Consider the following 15,492-nt stretch of genomic DNA (forward strand, 5'->3'; position numbering starts at 1 on the left):
GGTGTTCATGGTTTATGGCAAACCTGTTGAATCTTCTTGGGAGCACAATCTCTTTTAAAGATGCAGGCCTGGATGTTTGTAAGCAGCAGGACTTCTTCTTGCTTGGCTGGACCTCTTTCACAGTTGCAGGCTGTGGTAGCAGTGTCCATGTTCCTGTGGTTTTGTTTAACAGCTGACTTTTAAAATTCATAATTCTTCCATTTCATTGTTTATTTCATTACGGCTCCTTCCGTGCATGACAATAGTAATAACATTAGGTTCATCCTAGACCAACAGCAGCAGCAGGCTGATACCATGCATGCAGATCTAAGCTCACTAACACAAGCTGGCTGGTTCTAAATCAGCAGGAGATAGATCCAAGCCCAACTACTCCAATAACATTTGAGCATAGTAACACCAGCAGGTTGATTTTCACCTAGCAGCAACAATGAATGTAGCTCAGTAGAAAGGAAGAAAGAATTGCTACACACACTTCACAACATCAGGATGTCCCAAAGTGCTTTACAGCCAATTAAATACTTTTGAAGTATAGTCACTGATGCTATGCAAGAACATAACTATAGTGGTGACATTGGGGGGACTTGAATTACCCGGATATCAATTAGGATAAGTTTAGAGTAAAGGGTAAGGAGGAGGAGGAGAAATTTCTAAAATTTGTTCAGGGGAACTTCCTTGATCAGTATGTTCTCTGCCCTTTATCTAGAAAAGATAGAAAGGATTTCTTTATCTAGAAAAGAGGCATTTCTGGATCTGGTGCTGGGAAATGAGGTGGGCCAAGTGAACCAAGTGACTGTGGGACCCATCCAGGCAAGTGGAGAGTGATCATCGTATCATGTAACGTAGAAAAGCAAGGAATACATTTTTTTTTTATTCATTCATGGGACGTGGGCGACACTGACCAGGCCAGCAGTTATTGCCCATCCCTAATTGCCCCTGAGAAGGTGGTGGTGAGCTGCCTTCTTGAACTGCTGCAGTCCATGTGGGGTAGGTATACCCACAGTGCTGTTAGGAAGGGAGTTGCAGGATTTTGACCCAGTGACAGTGAAAGGAACGGCTGATATAGTTCCAAGTCAGGATGGTGTGTGACTTGGAGGGGAACTTGCAGGTGGTGGTGTTCCCATGTATTTGCTGCCCTTGTCCTTCTAGTTGGTAGAAGTCACGGGTTTGGAAGGTGCTGTCGAAGGAGCCTTGGTGCATTGCTGCAGTGCATCTTGTAGATGGTACACACTGCTGCCACTGTGCGTCGGTGGTGGAGGGAGTGAATGCTTGTAGATGGGGTGCCAATCAAGTCGGCTGCTTTGTCCTGGATGGTGTCGAGCTGCACCCATCCAGGCAAGTGGAGAGTATTCCATCACACTCCTGACTTGTGCCTTGTAGATGGTGGACAGGCTTTGGGGAGTCAGGAGGTGAGTTACTCGCCTCAGGAATCCTAGCCTCTGACCTGCTCTTGTAGCTACGGTATTTATATGGCTACTTCAGTTCAGTTTCTGGTCAATGGTAACCCCCTAGGATGTTGATAGTGGGGGATTCAGCGATGGTAATGCTGTTGAATGTCAAGGGGAGATGGTTAGATTCTCTCTTGTTGGAGATGGTCATTGCCTGGCACTTGTGTGGCGCGAAAGTTACTTGCCACTTATCAGCCCAAGCCTGGATATTGTCCAGGTCTTGCTGCATTTCTACACAGAGTGCTTCAGTATCTGAGGAGACACGAATGGTGCTGAACATTGTGCAATCATCCACGAACATCCCCACTTCTGACCTTATGACTGAAGGAAGGTCATTGATGAAGCAGCTGAAGATGGTTGGGCCCAGGACAGTACCCTGGGGAACTCCTGCAGTGATGTCCTGGAGTTCAGATGATTGACCTCCAACAACCACAACCATCTTCCTTTGCACTAGGTATGACTCCAGCCAGCAGAGGGTTTCTCCGATTCCCGTTGACCTCAGTTTTGCTAGGGCTCCTTGATGCCATACTCGGTCAAATGCTGCCTTGATGTCAAGGGCAGTCACTCTCACCTCACCTCTTGAGTTCAGTCCTTTTGTTTGAACCAAGGCTGTAATGAGGTCAGGAGCTGAGTGGCCCTGGCAGAACCCAAACTGAGCGTCACTGAGCAGGTTATTGCTAAGCAAGTGCTGCTTGATGGCACTGTTGATGACACCTTCCATCAGTTTACTGATGATTGAGAGTAGGCTGATGGGGCGGTAATTGGCCGGGTTGGATTTGTCCTTTTTGTGTACAGAACATACCTGGGCAATTTTCCACATTGCCGGGTAGATGCCAGTGTTGTAGCTGTACTGGAACAGCTTGACTAGGGGCGCGGCAAGTTCTGGAGCACAGGTCTTCAGTACTATTGCCGGAATATTGTCACGGCCCATAGCCTTTGCAGTGTCCAGTGCCTTCAGTCGTTTTTTGATATCACGCGGAGTGAATCGAATTGGCTGAAGTCTGGCATCTGTGATGCTGGGGACTTCAGGAGGAGGCCGAGATGGATCATCAACTCAGCAGTTCTGGCTGAAGACTGTTGCAAATGCTTCAGCCTCATCTTTCGCACTGATGTGCTGGGCTCCCCCATCATTGAGGATGGGGATATTTGTGGAGCCACCTCCCCCAGTTAGTTGTTTAATTGTCCACCACCATTCATGGCTGGATGTGGCAGGACTGCAGAGCTTGGATCTGATCCGTTGGTTATGGGATCGCTTAGCTCTATCTATCGCATGCTGCTTACGCAGTTTGGCACGCAAGTAGTCCTGTGTTGTAGCTTCACCAGGTTGACACCTCATTTTGAGGTATGCCTGGTGCTGCTCCTGGCATGCCCTCCTGCACTCTTCATTGAACCAGGGTGGTCTCCTGGCTTGATGGCAATGGTAGAGTGGGGGATATGCCAGGCCATGAGGTTACAGATTGTGGTTGAATACAATTCTGCCGCTGCTGATGGCCCTCAGCGCCTCATGGATGCCCATGAGGGCATTGCTAGATCTGTTCGTAATCTATCCCATTTAGCACTGTGATAGTACCACACAACACGATGGACGGGATTCTCAACGTGAAGGTGGGACTTCGTCTCCACAAGGACTGTGCGGTGGTCACTCCTCCAATAGTCATGGACAGAAGCATCTGCAGCAGGCAGATTGGTGAGGACGAGGTCAAGTATGTTTTTCCCTCGTGTTGGTTCCCCCACCACCTGCCGCAGACCCAGTCTAGCAGCTATGCCCTTTAGGACTCGGCCAGCTCGGTCAGTAGTGGTGCTACCGAGCCACTCTTGGTGATGGACATTGAAGTCCCCCACCCAGAGTACATTTTGTGCCATTGCCACCCTCAGTGCTTCCTCCAAGTGGTGTTCAACATGGTGGAGTACTGAGTCATCAGCTGAGGGAGGGCGGTAGGTGGTAATCAGTAAGAGGTTTTCTTGCCCATGTTTGACCTGATGCCATGAGACTTCATGGGGTCTGGAGTTGATGTTGAGGACTCCCAGGACAACTCCCTCCCTCCCTCCTGTATACCACTGTGCCACCACCTCTGCTGCGTCTGTCCTGCCGGTGGGATTGCAGTGTCTGGGACATTGCCTGTCAGGTATGATTCCGTGAGTATGACTATGTCAGGCTGTTGCTTGACTGGTCTGTGGGACAGCTCTCCCAACTTTGGCACAAGCCCCCCGATGTTAGTAAGGAGGACTTTGCAGGATTGACAGGTCTGGGTTTGCCGTTGTCATTTCCGGTGCCTAGGTCGATGCCGGGTGGTCCGTCCGGTTTCATTCCTTTTTATTAACTTCGTAGCGGTTAGGTGCAACTGAGTGGCTTGCTCAGCCATTTCAGAGGGCATGTAAGGAGTTAACCACATTGCTATGGGTCTGGAGCCACATGTCGGCCAGACCAGGTAAGCATATTAGTGAACCAGATGAGTTTTTACAACAATTGACAATGATTTCATGGCCATTAGACTAGCTTTTAATTCCAAATTTATTAATTAAATACAAATTCCACCTTCTGCTGTGGTGGGATTCGAACCCATGTCCCCAGAGAAATACCCTGGGTCTCTGTATTATCACTGTATTATCCAGTGATAATACCACTACGCCACCACCTACCCTCTGGAATGTGGTAGAATGTCTAGACTGGAAGAGGGCTAATTTCAATGCAATGAGAAGGGATCTAGCCAGGGTAGAATGGAATAGAATACTGGCAGGAAGAACTGTAACGGAACAATGGGTTATTTTTAAGGAAGAGATGGTTCAGGTACAGACTAGGAACATTCCAACAAGCGTAAAGGTAGGGGAACCAAGAACAGGGCTCCTTGATTGACGAGAGAGATAGAGATGATGATGAAACCAAAACAGAAGGTGTATGATGCTTGTCAGGAGAACTCAAGTGAGAACCAGGCCATATACAATAAGTTGAGGAGAGGTGAAGAAGAAAATAAGACTGGCAAGAGAGAATATGAAAGTGGAATGGCATTCAACACAAAAGGGAACCCAAAAATGTTCTACCAGCATGAAAATAGGAAGCGAGTCATCAGAGGTGGAATAGAGCCTATTAGGGACAAAGAGGGTAATATATGCTGAGAAGCACAGGGCAAGGCTAATATACTTAATGCGTACTTTGTATCAGTGTTCACTAAGGAAATGGAGGCTGACAAAATATCTGTAGAAGGAGAGAGTGTGGAAGCAATGGATGGGATAAAAATTGAGAGGAGTGAGGTACTAAAAAGGCTTGCTTTGCTTAGGGTAGATAAGTCACCTGGTCTGGATGGCTTGCATCCCAGGTTGCTAAAGGAAGTGGGAATGGAGATAGTGGAAGGGCTTGCCATAATCTTCCAATCTTCCCTGGATACAGGGGAGGTGCCAGAGGATTGAAGAGTGGCAAATGTGACACTCAATTTCAAGAAAGGGTGTAAGGATGTAAGGACAGTCCTGGCAGCTACAGGCCAGTTAGTTTATCAGTGGTGGGTAAGGTTTTAGAAATAATCATCAGGGAAAATATCAACATACACTTAGAGAGGTTCAAGTTAATTAAGGATAGCCAGCATGGATTTGTAAAAGGCAGATCATGCTTGACTAATCTAATTGGATTTTTTGATAAAGTAACAGAGAATGTTGATGAAAGGAATGTGGTGGATGTTGTTTATATGGATTTTAAGAAATCATTTGATAAAGTACCACATAAAAGGCTGATAAATAAAATTGAGGCTCATAGAATAGGAGGGTTAGTGTCCAATTGGATAAAAAAAAATGGCTTAAGAACAGAAAGCAGCGAGTCGTAGTAAATGGTTGCTTTTCAGACTGGAGGATGGTAGACAGTGATGTTCCCCAAGGGTCAGTGCTGGGACCACTGCTTTTTTTGCTATATATAAATGACTTGGATCTTGGAATACAGAGTAGAATCTCAAAAGTTGCTGACGATACTGAACCTGCAGGTGCAGCAAACAATGAGGATAATTGGAACCACCTACAACAGGACACGGATCGGTGAGCAGAATGGGCAGAGAGGTGGCACATGGAATTTAACACTGACAAGTGTGAAGTGATGCATTTTGGCAGAAGGAATAGGGAAGCGCAATATATACTTAATGGCACAGTTCTAAAGAGTGTGCAGGAGCAGAGGGACCTGGGGTGCATGTGCATCCATCTTTGAAGGTGGCAGAACATATTGAAAGAGTGGTTAGTAATGTAAGCAGGATCCTGGGCTTTATAAACAGAGGTAGTGAGTACAAGAACAGGGAAGTTATGCTGGACCTTTATAAAGCTCTGGTTAGGCTCCAAATGGAGTATTGCATCCACACTTCTGGTCTCCACACTTTAGGAAGGATGTGAGGGTCCTTGAGAGGTTGCAGAGAAAATTTACCAGAATTGTTTCAGGGATGGGGGAATTTAGTTCCAAGGTTAGGTTGGAAAAATTGGGGTTGTTCTCCTTGGAATAAAGGAGATTGAGGGGAGATCTAAAAGAAGTGTTCAAGATCATGACAGCCTTAGATAAGCTATACAAGGAAAAGCTGTTCCAATTAACTAATGACACAATGACTAGGGAACACAGATTGAAAGTTTTGGGCAAAAGATGCAGGGGGAATATGAGGAAGTGCTTTTTAACGCAGCGGGTGGTAATGACATGGACCACGCTGTCCACAAGGGTGGTGGAAGCAGTGACAATGACTTAAAGAGGAAGCCCTCTCAGTTAGATAGTAATGAAATAATGACCGGATTATCTGTTTTAGTGATATTGAACGAGAGATATATATTGGCCATGATTGAGGAGAACGCCTTTGCTCCTCTTGAAATATTGCAAGGATCTGTCTGCCCTCTCAGTTAGATTTAGAAGCATGCTGACTCCAGCTCAACATCACAAAGTTCCAAATCAGCAGGAGACTGGTTAATAACAGGTTGGTCCTTGCATAGCATTATCTGCAGATTGACCCAAGCTCAACAGGCTGAATCCAGCTGAGTAGCTGGATACAATCATCAGGTTGTGCTGATGATGGCCCAGAAGCTAAAGTCGGTTGATCTTCGTGCAGAAGATAATAGCAGTTTGATCCAACTGCAGTAAATGCCAGGAGGCCTAGCAACCCCAGCAGCCTCTTCCCAATCCAACAGCAGAAGGTTGATTGAAGCACACAAGAAATGTGGGCTAAGCTGAGCCTAGTACCAATACCAACAGGATTACCTTCGTTCAAGAGCAAAACTAGCTACAGGCCCCATTCCAGCAATACCAGCAGGACCATCTTAGCTCAAGAGCAAAACTAGCTACACAAGGAGTAGGAGACGTAGACCATTTGGCCCATTGAGCCTGCTCTGCCATTCAATACGATCATGGCTGATCTTGGGCTTCAATTCCACTTTCCTGCCCACTCCCCATTTCCCTGCTGCACCTGCACATTAACAAGGAGTAGGAGACGTAGACCATTTGGCCCATTGAGCCTGCTCTGCCATTCAATACGATCATGGCTGATCTTGGGCTTCAATTCCACTTTCCTGCCCACTCCCCATTTCCCTTGATTCTCTACGAGACCAAAAATCTATCTATCCCAGCCTTAAATGTATTCAACGATGGATCATCCACAACCCTCTGGGGTAGAGAATTCCAAAATTTCACAACTCTGAGTGTAGCAATTTCTCATCTCAGTCCTAAACGAACAGCCCTAATCCTGAGACTGTGCCCCCGCGTTCTAGATTCCCTGACCAGCGGAAACAATCTCTGCTTCTACCCTATCGAGCCCTTTCAGAATCTTGTATGTCTCAATTAGATCGCCTCTCATTCTTCTAAACTCCAGAGAATATAGGCCCAATTTACTCAGTCTCTCATCATAGGACAACCCCCTCATCCCAGGGACCAATTTAGTAAATCTCCACTGTACCGCCTCCAGTGCAAGTATATCCTTTCTTAAATGTGGAGACCAAAACTGCACACAGTATTCCAGGTGCGGTCTCAGCAAAGCCCTGAACAATTTTAGTAAGACTTCTTTATTCCTGTACTCCAATGCCCTTGCAATAAAGGCCAACATGCTATTTGCCTTCCTAATAGCCTGCTGCACCTGCACATTAACTTTGTGCGTTCCTTGTACGAATACACGCAAGTCTCTTTGAACATCAACACTTACCAGTTTCACACCTTTTCAAAAATATTCTGCTTTTCTATTTTTACTACCAAAGTAAACAACTTCACACTTCCCTAATTATACTCCATTTGCCATCTTGTTGGCCACTCACTTAACCTGTCTATATCTCTTTGCAGCCTTGCCATGTCCTCCCCGTAGCTTACCTTTCCGAGCTTTGTATCATCAGCAAACTTAAACGCATTACTCTCTGTGTCTTCATACAAATCATTAATATATATATATAGTAAATAGCTGAGGCCCCGGCACTGATCCTCGCGGCACCCCACTATTCACTGCCTGTCAACTTGAAAATGCCCCATTTATGCCTAATCTGCTTTCTGTCTGTTTACCAATCATCTATCCATGTTAATATATTACCCCCAACACCATGAGCCCTTACCTTGCCTATTAATCTTTTATGTGGCACCTTATTGAATGCCTTTTGGAAATCCAGGTATACAACATCTACTAGTTCCCCTTCATCTACCCTACTAGTTACATCCTCAAAAAACTCGAATAAATTTGTCAAACAGGATCTCCCTTTAGTAAAACCATGCTGACTTGTTCTAATCATACTATTCTTTTCCAAGTGCATTGTTACGGCTTCTTTAATAATAGTTTCTAGCATCTTCCAAACAACTGATGTTGGGCTAATGGGCCTGTAGTTCCCTGTTTTCTCTCTACCTCCTTTCTTGAAAAGCAGTGTAACATTTGCCAACTTCCAATCTGATGGGACCATTCCTGAATCTAAGGAATTCTGGAAAATCATGGCTAGCACATCCACTATCTCTGAAACTATCTCTTTTAGAACCCTAGGGTGTAGGCCATATGGTCCCTGGAACTTGTCAGATTTTAGTCCAAGTTTCTCCAATACTTTTTCTTGGCTGATATCAATTTCCTCACTCATTTTAGCCCCTAGGTGACTGCCTATTTCTGGTACGGAACTTATGTCTTCCACTATGAAGACACACAAAATATTTGTTCAATGCCTCTACCATTTCCTCATTCCTCATGATTATTTCTTCTGTCTCTGCCTCTAAGGGACCAATGTCTACTTTAGCTAATCTCTTCCTTTTTATGTACTTACAAAAGCTACCATCTGTTTTTTTTATTGCTGGCTAGTTTACTCTCATTCTATTTTTTCCCTTACCAACTTTTTGGTAGCCCTTTACTGGTTTCTAAAATACTCCCAATCCTCAGACTAGCTACTATTTTCTGCAACATTGTAAGCCTCTTCTTTTAGTCTAATACTCTCCTTAACTTCCTGAGTGAGCCATGGATGGATCTTTCTTGACCAGTTTTTGTTTTTGAATGGAATGTACTTTTGTTGAACCCTTTGAATTGTTTCTTTAAATATTTCCCACTGTTCATTTACTGCCATACCTTTAAGTCTATTTACCCAATTTACCTTAGCCAATTCTCCCCTCATAAACTTCAACAAAATCAATTACGAAGGTAAGATTCTTGTTTGTGATTGAAATGTGCCACTTTCAAACTCAACATGAAATTCAATGGTATTATGATCACTATTTCCCAGTGGATCTTTTACTACGAAATTGCTAATTAACCCTGTTTCATTGCACAATGTGAGATCTAAGATAGCTTTATCCCTAATTGGCTCTGCAACGTATTGCTCCAAGAAATGGTCACAGAAACATTCTACAAATTCATCTTCTAGACTACTGTTGCCAATTTGATTGTCCCAGTCTATATGCAGATTAAAGTCCCCACAATTAATACATTACCTTTGTTACAAGCTCCAATAATTTCCCATTTAATGTTCTGTCCAATATTAAAACAACTGTTAGGGGGCCTGTAAACTACTCCCACCAGTGTTTTCTGACTCCTGCTATTTCTAATTTCCACCTGAACTGATTCTACTTCATGATCTTCTGACGCCAGATCCCTTCTTATTAATGTCCTAATGTCATCTTTTACTATCAGGGCTACCCCTCCTCCTTTGCCATTCTGTCAGTCTCTCCAAAATATTGTGTACCTTGGAATATTAATTTCCCAACTTTGATTTCCTTGTAACCATGTTGCAATAATGGCAATTAGATCTAGATTATTTACCTCTACTCGCGCCACTAGTTCATCTATCTTATTACAGACACTTCATGCATTCAGATAAGGAACTTTAATTTCATTTTTTACCTCTATTCCCTGCAATGACCTTATTTGTCAATGTACAATTTTTGTTAAACTCTCTGTCCCTTCTTGTTCCATTCAGGTGGGAGTTACCCACATCACTATCTTGCTCCAATACCCTGACCTCTCTCTTTGGATTTCTAAATTTCCCTTTACCAAAACTCTCTTCCCCACCCCCACCCTATTAATTTAAAGCCCTGTCCACAGCCCTAATTATGTGATTGGCCACGACCCTGGTCCCAGCCTGGTTCAAATGAAGCCCATCCCAAAGGAACAGCTCCCTCTTCCCCGAGTACTGATGCTTGTTCCCCAAGAATTGAAACTCTTTCTCCACAAACCAAACTTTGAGCCACGCATTTATTTCTCTACCCTGCTTGACCCTGTGCCAATTTGTGTGTGCCTCAGGTAACAATCCAGAGATGATTACCTTTGATGTGTTTTATTTTGGACCATAACTCCTCAAATTCTCGAAGCCGATCATCTCTGGTTCTACCTATGTCATTGGTTCCCACATTGACCACGACAACTGGATGCTCCCCCTCCAGGTTCGTCTCCAGCCACGAGGAGATGTCCTTAACCCTGGCACTGGGCACCTGGTTGTGGCTGCAGAGAAAAGTATCTATCCCCCTGACTATACTGTCTCCTATCACTACCACATTCCTCTTCACTCCTCCTACTGGAATGGCATCTTTCACCATGGTGCCATGGTCAGTCCGCTCATCCACCTTGCGGTCCTTCTCTTCATCCACATAGGTAGCAAGGATCGCGTACCTGTTGGACAAGGTCAGGGGTTGAGGCTCCTCTGTCACTTCATACTGATTCCCCCTACCTGCCTCACTCGCAATCACACACTCCTGTCCCTGACCATTGGACATCTCTAATGGTCTCCCTACTCTAACGGATGTGACTGCCTCCTGGAACAAAGTGTCCTCAGTAATTCTGAGCTGAAGTCGTGCAAGCTGCAGACACTTACTACAGACATGGTTGTCCGGGATTGCAGTGCATTCCACAGATTCCCACATGCTGCAGTTACAGCACACCACCAACCCTGCCATCTGTGTTCAATCTTATTTTTTTTTAAATAGTCAATTAGTTAATAATTCACACAGCTGAAGTAATGGAAAGTTGCACTCACCTACCTTGGAGTCAAAGGAAGATGACTCACCAACTGCTGGAGGCTAAAAAAGATAGGAAAGTCAGCCTTCTTTCCTCCTCTGCACCGAATTCCCACGTGCAGCAAATTTCTAACTTCACTATGGCAATGTCTCCCTCAGGCAGCTACCTCCTCTCACTGCGCCCCTCACTGCTAAAGGCCCCAGCCCAGCAATACCAGCAGGACCATCTTAGCTCAAGAGCAATACTAGCTACAGGCCCCAGCCCAGCAATACCATCAGGATTATCTTGGCTCAAGAACAAAACTCGTGACAGACCCCAGCCCAGCAATGTCAGCAAGCAGATTCCAGTTCAGATGCACCACTGGGCTTTGCCCTGGTTTGTCACCAGTAACAGGATGATTTCAACCCAGCAGAAGCAGTCTGATTGTTATATAACACCAGCAGGAAAATCCCAACTTATGGAGGATAGTTGACTCGCGACAGAAAATGGATCAGAAAATAGTTTTGTGGTTGGGTGCGAAAGACTGTGTACATGGCAGAAGAGGCATAAAGAATGGTTGGGGGCTGGGAGCCTTGGAAGACAGCAAGGAATTCTATGGAATGGAGCAGAAAAACCACAAGTGAGACAGATGAAAGGGCATCTGGGACCCACATTTAAAAATTGCAGTGGGAGAAGACACGGACGTGTGGAAAGAAAACAGCAAGGAAGCAGAACCTTAAAATTAAAGCTAACTGTTCACAGGGGTGATATCAGGAAGCACTTCTTTACAAAAGGGTTGTGGAAATGTGGAATCTTCCTCAAAAAATTGCTCAGATGAGGTCAATTGAAAATTTCAAAACTGAGATTGATAGATTTTTGTCTGGCAAGGGTATTAAGGGTTACGGAACCATGACGGCTAGACAGGGTTAAGATACAGATCAGCCATGATCTAATTGAGTGGTGGTACAGGCTCGAGGGACTGAATGTCCTATTCTTGTTCCTATGTTCCTAACTGGGAGGTTGGAAGCCCAATGGAGAACTGTGGTGGGGCCAGCGGGGGCTAAAGTTGAAGTTGAGCGGGGTGAGGGGAGCCAGAGGAAATAATGGCAACATGGAAGAATATACAATTTTTTCTGAAAACTTACCTTCTTACCTGAAGTTGAGCTGTAAAACTAGAAGAATAATCTTTATTTTAAAAAAAATTTATCTGAAGTATCAGTGGTGACCCAGAGATTCTCCGCTTCCACCTGTTGTATAGTCTGAAGCTGATGGCGTGACTGGAGGCTGTAAGAGCAAGTGGCTCATTTAATGATGAAAAATCCAGTTGAGGTGCCACCTAGAGGCAAGACATACTTATGGCATGTTTATACTACTGATAATGCCAATACTACTATTGCTAATACGACTAATTGTGCGTAAATTATTACTAATTATATTAATGCACTAATAATATTTATGGAGACCTGCTGAAAGGGTGAAGTTTCTAAATACGACTATGTTAAGAATATTAGTTTCAACAAGATCCTGTGCAACAAATGCTATATTACGGGATCACTCGGACTAAATGAAAATGAAGAAGAGATGCAATGATACAGTTGAGCAGTTATAGATACCTCCTCACTTCAGGAAAGGTGTCCTACCTTGGTAATTGGTGATATTGAGTGCAGCTACAATGGGGAAGACTGGTTAAAGGGACACAGAAGCTTGCTGCACACCTCAATACAGTGCCATCCACTGGGGTCCAACACTCTTGGCATATGAGCAAGACTCTTGCCGGGAATGAAAGACAAAAACACAAACGTGGGCAGTGTGTAACCACAAAGAATACAAGCAGTGCTTCCATCCGAAGTGGAATTGATCAAGATATGAGACTCAATTATTCCAATGCTCTCTTTGCTGCCCTCCCACCTTGAATGCACTATAAACTGGAGATCATTTAAAACTCAGCTGCCCATATCCTAACATGCACCAAGTCCCATTCACACATTACTTCTGTGCTCCCTGACCTACACTGGTTCCCAGTGTGGCAACGTCTCAATTTTAAAATTTTCATCCATGTTTTCATATTCCTCCATGGCCTCTCCCTTCCTTCCTCCAGCCCTACAACCCTCTGAGATCTCTGCTGCTCTCCAATCCTGGCCTCTTACACATCTTGTCACATAAGATTAGGGTTCATGGGATTGAGGACAATATATTTGCCGGTATTGCGGATTAACGGACAAAAAAACAGTAGCAATAAATGGGTCATTTTCCAGATGGCAGGGTGTAACTGGTGGAGCTTAAGAATCAATGCTTGGGCGTTAGCTTTTTACAATCTATAACAAGGACTTAGCACGTCAGCTGTGGCTCAATTGATAGCACTCTTGCCTCTCAATTATAGAGTTTCAGGTTCACATCCCACTCCAGGGCTTAAGCACAAATATCAAGGCTGACATTAGAGGTCTTGTTTTTTGGATGAGATGTCAAACTGAGGCCTTATTTGCCTACTTCCGTGGATGTAAAAAATCCCATAGCACTATTTCAAAGAAAAGCAGGAGATTTATCCCTCAATCAACATCACACACACAAAAAAAATTATCTGGTTATCAAAACATTGCTGTTTGTGAGCGTTTGCTGTGTACAAATTGGCTGCTGCATTTCCTACATTACAAATGCAAAACTACTTCATTGGCTGTAAAGTGCTTTGAGACATTTTGTGGCCGTGAAAAGCCCCAAATAAATGCAAGCCTTTTTCAGATGAGAGGAACAGAGTGTACTACATCCAGGTTTGCTGATGAAACAAAGCTAGGTGGTAAAGTAGAGTCATAGATAGCACAGGAGGCGGCCTTTCGGCCCATCGAGTCCATGCCAGCTCTCCATGGAGCGATCCAGTCTTCCTGTTTGTCAACAAGGAACTGACAAAGCAAGTTGCCACCCAATAAAAAATGGACAACTTAGTAAAGTGATGCAAAGTATTAAATGTTATTTGGTTGCACTAAATAGAAAATTAACATAACATGATTCTCAAACACCCTTGTGCAACAATAAAGCTTGACTCTTCCTTTTCCTGCCATTCTTACATGGTGTTAACCTTGTGGCTTCAGCAGAGGCAGGCTACTCTGATTTTTGAGATGTTCTTGGCCAATGACCTCTAGGCGTTGGAGCCCTTGAGGGTGGCTCTCCACCAGCAAGTGTGCAGGGGCAGACTCGGTCATCAGGACATGAGACAGCCCATTGGGTACTGACTGGAGTTGGAGCTGCTTTGAATGGAGTTTCCGCTTCCATGTCTGCTTTCAGCATCATCCCTCTCCTGGGTCAGTCACATTTCGCAGGTGCCACTCTGCTGGGAAGTAGTTTGGTGCAGATCAGTGAAGAGGTTAGGGAGCTTGGACTGTCACAGAATGAAAACATCATTTAATCTCCCTGCAAATCTGAAGCACACCTACGTAAACCTTTTCTCATGGTTGCATCCCAGCTGAACACTGATGGAATGGAAACCCTTATGCTTTATGAATATTCCTGGTTGATACGAGGATGCGCGGATTGCCATTTGTGTGCAGAGGCCTGTACACTGTTAACGCTGGTAAAGACTCCTCCACTGCCCCAGCAAGTCTCTCCACAGCTATCGGTTACTGTTCTCCTCTCTGATGACCACCTGTAATCTCTCTATAGCAGATGGTTGCTGCTGCTGATCATCACTTTGCTCATCGGGAGTCCAATCTGAGGTAATCATGGTGCCACACATCCTGATCACACATCTCAATATCACCAAAGTGTAAAAATTAAACTCTCACCATAACTACTCTTAACCTACCTTTCCCAGTGGTAGGTAACAAAACAACTGTGAGCACTGACTATTTATTGCTCTATTTCCCTAATTTTTAATGAGGTCCATGAATTGTTGTTCAATTTTCTCACCTTGGTGGGTTTCATGAAGACTCGGAAACGCATGCAAGGCACTGTTAAATTTAAATGCTGGTTAAAAATTTAAATCACTAATAATTTAGCTGTAGGGGGTTACATGCAGCTAAACTCGCCTGAGTTAAACCTGGACGTCGCTTGTGGACCCAGCTTCTAGAACTCAGAAGGACCCTGCAGACCAATGAAGGGTGGAATCCTCTTAAAAACAAGAAGTGCTTGGAGTTTTTCCCCCCATTTGTTCATGGGATCTGAGCATCATTGACAAGGCCAGTAAATTTTTCCCCCATCCCTAATTGCCACTCAGGTGGTGGTGGTGAGCCGCCTTCTTGAATCGCTCATGTGGAGTTGGTACACCCATAGTGCTGTTGCGGGGGGCAGAGGGTGGAATTCCAAGATTTTGAGCCATCGACAGTAAAGGAACGGTGATATAGTCCCAAGTCAACATGGTGTGCGGCTTGGGGAGCAAGTTGCACATGGTGGTGCTCTGATGCATCTGCTACCCTTCTCTTAGGTGATGGAGGTCATGGGTTTGGAAGGTGCTGTTGAAGGAGCCTTGGTGAGTCACTGCAGTGCATCTTGTAGATGGTACACACAGCCGCCACTGTGTGCCGGTGGTGGAGAGAGTTAATGTTTAAGGTTTAGAATGGGGTGTCGGTCAAGTGGGTTGCTTTGTCCTGGATGGTGTCGAGCATTTTGAGTGTTGTTGGAGCAGCACTTATCCAGGCAAGAGTATTCCATCACACTCTTGACTTGTGCCTTGTGGATGG

Source organism: Heterodontus francisci, chromosome 13 (assembly GCF_036365525.1).
Source record: "Heterodontus francisci isolate sHetFra1 chromosome 13, sHetFra1.hap1, whole genome shotgun sequence".
Classification (NCBI taxonomy): domain Eukaryota; kingdom Metazoa; phylum Chordata; class Chondrichthyes; order Heterodontiformes; family Heterodontidae; genus Heterodontus; species Heterodontus francisci.